At 40.4% G+C, this 7,695-nt stretch overlaps 7 non-coding genes across 7 annotated transcripts; all 7 read right to left on the minus strand.

Moving 5' to 3' along the window:
* Positions 1-1,118: 1,118 nt before the first annotated feature.
* On the minus strand, positions 1,119-1,237 carry LOC121703603. The gene has a single exon (XR_006029900.1). It is a non-coding gene; the product is annotated as a 5S ribosomal RNA (ribosomal RNA).
* Positions 1,238-1,301: 64 nt separating this feature from the next.
* Positions 1,302-1,420, minus strand: LOC121703774. The gene has a single exon (XR_006030068.1). It is a non-coding gene; the product is annotated as a 5S ribosomal RNA (ribosomal RNA).
* A 64-nt stretch (positions 1,421-1,484) lies between these two features.
* On the minus strand, positions 1,485-1,603 carry LOC121703785. Its single transcript, XR_006030079.1, has one exon. It is a non-coding gene; the product is annotated as a 5S ribosomal RNA (ribosomal RNA).
* Positions 1,604-1,667: 64 nt separating this feature from the next.
* On the minus strand, positions 1,668-1,786 carry LOC121703796. The gene has a single exon (XR_006030090.1). It is a non-coding gene; the product is annotated as a 5S ribosomal RNA (ribosomal RNA).
* Positions 1,787-1,850: 64 nt separating this feature from the next.
* On the minus strand, positions 1,851-1,969 carry LOC121703168. The gene has a single exon (XR_006029513.1). It is a non-coding gene; the product is annotated as a 5S ribosomal RNA (ribosomal RNA).
* A 64-nt stretch (positions 1,970-2,033) lies between these two features.
* LOC121703178 lies at positions 2,034-2,152 on the minus strand. Its single transcript, XR_006029523.1, has one exon. It is a non-coding gene; the product is annotated as a 5S ribosomal RNA (ribosomal RNA).
* A 64-nt stretch (positions 2,153-2,216) lies between these two features.
* LOC121703129 lies at positions 2,217-2,335 on the minus strand. The gene has a single exon (XR_006029474.1). It is a non-coding gene; the product is annotated as a 5S ribosomal RNA (ribosomal RNA).
* Positions 2,336-7,695: the final 5,360 nt, after the last annotated feature.

Below are 7,695 nucleotides of genomic sequence, written 5' to 3' on the forward strand. Positions count from 1 at the left end.
TAAAATCTTCGTCTCAGCGGGAGGATGGCTTCTACTCCCCACTTGGCTAATTTGTCCAGCACCTCTCCGTCCGTTGTATACGGGGACAGATGGAGAAACGATACCATGATCTCCGATTTAAACAGTCTTTTAACTCCCACCCACTTTCCTTCATAAAAAAATCCCTCTTCTAAAATATCCAAACAGTCCAACGATTCAAATGTGGCTTCAAACTGTTTATTGCCTAAAGGAGTAAGAGCTAAAAGTTTCGCAACTCCCACCTCCTTCTCGATTACTTTAATGAGCTTCATTACATTCATGTCCAATATATTCTCCGTTTCTATAATGACCGTTAGTTCTCTTAGATATACGTGTTCTTTTGCATTCTTCTGTTTTTCATCATTTCTCTTTCTCCGTTGTTCTTTTGGTTCCTCCGCTCCATTTGCATTTGTATTCACTTCAGCATTCGTCTTTTCATTTAGATTTTTGTCCTTCATTATTCCACCGTTCTCATTTTCACACATGTTTAATTCATCATCGTTGTTTTGTTCTCTTTCTTTTAATTCCCGTTTGCTTAAGTTATCCGTCGGCTCATTTATATCCACCATTCTCCCTTCCTTGTCAGAAATGTTTGAATCGGCTTGCCTTCTCATATCTTCTGTATCAAGTCCTTTGTTCGTTACCTTTTTGTCAGTCCGTATATCAGCTTTCTTTAGTCCACCGTTCGTTTTCGTTGTTGTTAAATCCGTTCCTGTTTTCTTTGTAACTTTAAATCCTCTCTTAACGTGTAAATCCATTTGTTTATCGGTTGCCGGTCCGTGTCGTTTACCATGTAGACTGTCCATTTTTGCGGAGGATTAAAAGCTCCCCCAGACAGATCAACTGTCGGGTTTGCTTCCAAAACCCAAAATATAAATTTAGAAAAAAACTAACCTATGAAAAAAACAAAAACTTTCAAAAAAAATAAGAAAAAAACGAAAACTCGAGGGAGCCTTCCTCCCTCCACTGCAGCCACCAACAAACGCTACGCAGCACACAGAAAAGTGGGCGTGTTCAGCGTGGTATGGCCGTAAGCGATTACTCAACCACTCGGACACGTTCATCCACCTCAACCGCTCTGCCTGCACAAGCAAGCAAAATGCTTACAGCACCTGGTATTCCCAGGCGGTCTCCCATCCAAGTACTAACCAGGCCCGACGCTGCTTAGCTTCCGAGATCAGACGAGAGCGGGCGTGCTCAGCGTGGTATGGCCGTAAGCGATTACTCAGCCACTCGGACACGTTCATCCACCTCAACCGCTCTGCCTGCACAAGCAAGCAAAACGCTTACAGCACCTGGTATTCCCAGGCGGTCTCCCATCCAAGTACTAACCAGGCCCGACGCTGCTTAGCTTCCGAGATCAGACGAGAGCGGGCGTGCTCAGCGTGGTATGGCCGTAAGCGATTACTCAACCACTCGGACACGTTCATCCACCTCAACCGCTCTGCCTGCACAAGCAAGCAAAACGCTTACAGCACCTGGTATTCCCAGGCGGTCTCCCATCCAAGTACTAACCAGGCCCGACGCTGCTTAGCTTCCGAGATCAGACGAGAGCGGGCGTGCTCAGCGTGGTATGGCCGTAAGCGATTACTCAACCACTCGGACACGTTCATCCACCTCAACCGCTCTGCCTGCACAAGCAAGCAAAACGCTTACAGCACCTGGTATTCCCAGGCGGTCTCCCATCCAAGTACTAACCAGGCCCGACGCTGCTTAGCTTCCGAGATCAGACGAGAGCGGGCGTGCTCAGCGTGGTATGGCCGTAAGCGATTGCTCAACCACTCGGACACGTTCATCCACCTCAACCGCTCTGCCTGCACAAGCAAGCAAAACGCTTACAGCACCTGGTATTCCCAGGCGGTCTCCCATCCAAGTACTAACCAGGGCCGACGCTGCTTAGCTTCCGAGATCAGACGAGAGCGGGCGTGCCCAGCGTGGTATGGCCGTAAGCGATTACTCAACCACTCGGACACGTTCATCCACCTCAACCGCTCTGCCTGCACAAGCAAGCAAAACGCTTACAGCACCTGGTATTCCCAGGCGGTCTCCCATCTAAGTACTAACCAGGCCCGACGCTGCTTAGCTTCCGAGAGCAGACGAGAGCGGGCGTGCTCAGCGTGGTATGGCCGTAAGCGATTACTCAACCACTCGGACGCGTTCATCCACCTCAACCGCTCTGCCTGCACAAGCAAGCAAAACGCTTACAGCACCTGGTATTCCCAGGCGGTCTCCCATCCAAGTACTAACCAGGCCCGACGCTGCTTAGCTTCCGAGATCAGACGAGAGCTGGCGTGCTCAGCGTGGTATGGCCGTAAGCGATTACTCAACCACTCGGACACGTTCATCCACCTCAACCGCTCTGCCTGCACAAGCAAGCAAAACGCTTACAGCACCTGGTATTCCCAGGCGGTCTCCCATCCAAGTACTAACCAGGCCCGACGCTGCTTAGCTTCCGAGATCAGACGAGAGTTTTTTTTTTTTTTTGTCTCTTTTATTTATTAAACATTTTCAATTTTTACAATACATCTGCAACATGTCCCACTTTTATTCACAATTCACATTTCATTCAAAATTCTGTTGTTTCTACAGCTTGAACAGTAATAAAACACCTCAGTATATAGAAAAACATTCATATCTAAAAATACATATTATGCTGAAATATAATATCATGAGCGGCATGTAATAAATAATATCATAAATAGTGAACAAACTTGTAGTGACAGAATACAGATAAGGCATAACATTAGTATCATTCAATAAAAAGTTGAGCAAGTTTAGTGAATAAATAAGAATCATATTTAAAAAGAAGTAAACAGGCAAATGGATTAAGAACATTTTGGTAAAACTAGTTTAACGCCTTCCCATGTAATATGGGTAAAAGAGTTGTTTAAGACAAACATTTGGTTAAAAACATCCAGATCGTAATTAAAGATAAAATAGGCATACAGTGTATCTAAAACTTTCTTCAAATTTACCTCAAACAATTTGCATATGTCCAATTTTCTTTTCCTTTTTTTTGCTACCCGCCCTCCTAACCCACACTGTATGCCTAGCCACTGATAAAACGATGTTCACTGCCTGGTTCTTTCTTTTCCTTTCTTCATTTGGGATCCCAAATAAAAACATCATTTCCCAGTTATCCAACACCTTTTCTTTTCCTTCACCAAAGTCAATAACTATTTTTTGGATCTTTTCAACAAAACAAATCAAGTCCTCACAATAAAAAAACATATGTTTTAAACCCTCCCTTTCTTTTCCACACACTTTACATTTTTCATCCTCTGTTAACCCCATTTTGAATAACCTCATTTCGTTAAAAATGCAATTGTGTGCTAAAAGAAAGTCAAAGTTTTCTAAAAGCGGACATTTAAAAACTATTCTAATGTTTTCCCATATGTTTTTTGTTTCTATCTCTGGGTAGAGGGTTTTCCAATAATTATTTGCTTTTGGAGAAATAAAAGCTTTTTCCCTAAAACATGAATAAAATCTTCTCAGTGTACCAGACTCCAACGTGTTGTCATTATCTTTAAAACATATTGACAATCTCTCTGCTCTCCCTTTCACTTCACCCTCTATCGTTTTCCACCACCTCTCTGGGATTACACCTTTGATTTTTTCCAGTTCTTTTTTTATTTTTTCCACTTCATAATGTTCGTCATTTCTTTTTAACTCATCTATAAAACCCTGGAATGGTAGAAGCCCTGGTTTTATTTCATAAAAAATATCTCTAATTTTCCTAAAACCCGCTTCGAACCAGCTTTTGAAATAAAAATCTCTGTTTTTACTCATTAGATTAGGGTTTAAAAACAATGGTTGGTTTAAAAAATGCTCTCTCCCTTCAACCTCTATTTTAACACACTCTAAAAAATCCCCCCAGGCCCTTAAAACTTCCCTATAAAAATCTGGGATGCCGATGGTCATATATTCCTTTGTTTTCATAAAAAAAACTGAAGGCCCCATCTTAAAAATATTATCAATAAAAAACATCATTGTTTTGGCCCATTCTTTATCCATCCCCATAAAATGCTTTACTGCTTTAATTCTGAGGGCCTTCAGTCTAATAAAAGGGTCAAGCAATCCCAGACCACCCTCCTCCACCTTCCCAATCAGTGTGTCATAACTTATTTTAGAAGGTTTACCGTCCCAAATAAAATTTAAAACCATACTTTTAAAAACCCTTAAAACTGGAAATGGCAGGCTGACAGAGCCGAGGACGTACCAGATTTTTGATAAAAAAAGGGTATTGATTACCAAAATTTTTCCCTTAAGAGTCAGATCCCTTCTCTTCCAAAAAGCCAATTTTCCTTTCATATTCCCGATTATCTCCTCCCACATTTTTCCTGTTGTTAGTCTTTCATTTGTCCCTACTCTGACCCCCAGAATTTTCAAACTATCTCTAACTTCCTGAAAAGGTAACGTCCTCAGAAGCACACTATCCTCTCCAATCCTCATGTACTCCGTCTTGCCCACATTCATTCGAGCGCCCGAACCTTTACAATAAATCTCTAAAACCTCCATTGCTCTAAAAATACTTTCTTCATCTTTTAAAACCAGAGTTGTATCGTCAGCATACTGATATATTTTAACTTCTTTAAGATCTTCACAGTCAACGCCTATTCCCCTTATCCCACTGTCAGCACTAATTGCCAAGCCTAAGGGCTCCGCAACTAAACTGTATAAAAGTGCTGACAGTGGGCAACCCTGTCTGATTGATCTTGATAAAAAAACAAAGTCCGTTAAAAAACCATTACACTTCACACAACTCATCGCATCTGAGTAGAGACATCTCAGACATTTGATAAAATCTTCTCCAAAATTAAATTTTTCTAAAACAGCAAATAAAAAGTCATGCTCCACTCTATCAAACGCTTTCTCCAAATCAATACTTACAACGAAGCCACTATGTTTTTTCTTTTCTAAAAACCAAATCTTGTCTCTTATACTGTTTACATTGTCTGAGATGTCTCTACCCAGTACTGCATATGCTTGATTGGTTTCAATGATTGTGGGCAAGACCCTCTTCAGCCTGTTAGCCATGACTTTTGCTAAAATCTTATAATCACAGTTTAAAAGGCTTATGGGTCTAAAATTCTTAAGATCTTCTTTGTCTCCTTTTCTTTTATAGATTATTTTTATCACACCTTTTTTCATAGAAGGACTTAGACCACCATCTTTCCAGCACTCTTCAAAAACCTGTGTTAAAATGGGCATTAAAACACCTTTAAAACACTTGTAAAATTCACACGGTAAACCATCTAAGCCTGGGCTTCTACCATTCTTCATTTCAGCTATTGCATTTTCTATTTCATTTACAGATATACTTTTGTTACACATTTCTCTATCATCTTCACTCACTTTTCTTTGAATTTTACTTAATAAAAACTCCTTGGCTTCTTTCTCTATTCCTTGTTTTTTGAATAAAGCCTCATAAAAGTTATGAATTTCTTTTAAAATCCTTTCTTTATCTGTTATTCTGTTCCCTTCTTTATCTTTGATTCCTCTAATTTCTTCAGATTTTTGTCTGCTTTTTTCCAGATTAAAGAAAAACTTTGTACATTTTTCTCCCTCTACCATATATTTTGCTCTACTCCTAATCATTGCACCTTTTAGCTTTTCTTCCTCAAATTTATTTAGTTCTTCCTGCAACTCCATTATTTTATTTACATCCTCTCTCTTTTCATCTACTTTTTCCAGTTCTTGTTCTAATTCTTTTTTCAGTGAGAATTCTCTTATTCTTTTGTCTCGTCTTGCTTTTTTACAGAATGTTAATGTGTATTTCTTTATCTCATATTTTAGATTATCCCACCATATTCTTAAACATCCTTTGTACATACACATTTCTTCCTTCTTCTTTATGATAAGTTCCTGCACCTCCATTTTATACATGTTATTATTTAAAACCTCTGTATTTAAAATCCAAACTCCAGGCCCTCTTTCCACTTTATTAAAATCCAGTTGCAATTCCATAAAATCATGATCACTAAAATAACATTTCTTATAAAACACTTTTTTCACCTCCCCCTCCCATTCATTTTTCACTAAACACATATCTATTCTACTTTGTTTTATTTTATCCATTACAATTTGCATTCTACTATATTTTCTAACATCTTTATTTCTTGCTCTCCAGACATCTTGCAGGTTATGTTTTATCATTAGGTTCTCCAACTCTCTTCTCCCTTTATCAGTTCTATAGACCATTTGTTCATTTATGTCCTCCCTTTTCAGCACAGTATTAAAATCACCCATAACAACAACATTTTCCCACCCTTCAATTAAAACATTCAACCTTTTAAAAAACTCTTCTTTTTCCAATTCTTCATTTGGTGCATGTATATTACATATAGTAACTTTTTCATTTTCTTTTTCAATTTGTAAAGTTAAAATCTTCCCCTCATTGTCACTATATATTTCTTTCACTGCCCCACATGTTTCTCTTTTAATTAAAACAGCTAAACCTCTGCCTTGCTTTCTGCTAACATTGTAGAACACTTCACCATCCCATCTTTTCCTAAAACCCTCTCCAATATCATTAGTCCAATTTGTTTCTTGTAATAAAATAATTTGATTTTTTTCAGTCACCTTTATTAGTTTCTCTAATTTTGTTGGATTTACACCCCCTCTCATATTAATGGAAATAAAATCCCAGCCCATTAAAAAAATAAATAGAAATAAAAACAATACATAATTAAAACCCATCATTTAAGTATTTTCTTTCTCCTCTCCTCCTAAGCGTACATGCAATTTCTTTTTTCTCCTCTTTTCCTGGTCCTCTAAAACCCCTTTTATGTTCAACTGCGTCTGCTTTTGTTTTACTCGGGGTTGTTTAAAAGATAATAACTTAGTTAAAAACCCACCCTCTTCTTCAGCGTCTCTTAATCTTTTCCTGTCTTCTTTCTGGCTTAAATCGGTATCCATGTCTTCATGTTCCTCCAACTGCCCCTTCCCTGCGCATTCAGCCTCCTCTGTCTCTGAATTGCGACCGGCATCCTCACTCCCCATCAGCGTCTCAAAGTTGAGGTCTAAGTTCTCCGACAATGGGGAGGGTGCCGGCTCTCTCTGAGGCTGGGCGCAAGGGATGTCCTCCTCCTCGGTGCTGGGGCTGCCCATAGGCAGCAGTGGTAGAGCCTCATCCTCCTCATCCTGGTAGAGCCTCGCCTCCGCTGCCGCCACACTCTCGCACTCTTCCCCGTCATCCTCATTCTCCGACGTGCGGCACGTGCATCTAATGTCTGCGCGGCGGCAGTCGGGGCATTTGAGAGCTGTGCACTCTCGTGCGTAATGTCCCTGTTGCAGGCACTCTCGACAAGTAAACTCAGGGCAGTTTCTGAACACATGCCCTGGCCCCATACATTGTCTACAGATTTTTACTTGCTTATCGTGAATAACCCGACAGTATCTTGGCCCCGATGCCGTATCGAACTTCGCACTGTATGGCAAAGAGGCCACTTCTTTCGGGAATTTCACCTTAATAAAGCGCGTACCATCCGATATTGCCGTGCCCGGGTAAAATCTTCGTCTCAGCGGGAGGATGGCTTCTACTCCCCACTTGGCTAATTTGTCCAGCACCTCTCCGTCCGTTGTATACGGGGACAGATGGAGAAACGATACCATGATCTCCGATTTAAACAGTCTTTTAACTCCCACCCACTTTCCTTCATAAAAAAATCCCTCTTC

This window comes from Alosa sapidissima, unplaced genomic scaffold (genome assembly GCF_018492685.1).
Source record: "Alosa sapidissima isolate fAloSap1 unplaced genomic scaffold, fAloSap1.pri scaffold_61_multi, whole genome shotgun sequence".
Taxonomy (NCBI): domain Eukaryota; kingdom Metazoa; phylum Chordata; class Actinopteri; order Clupeiformes; family Clupeidae; genus Alosa; species Alosa sapidissima.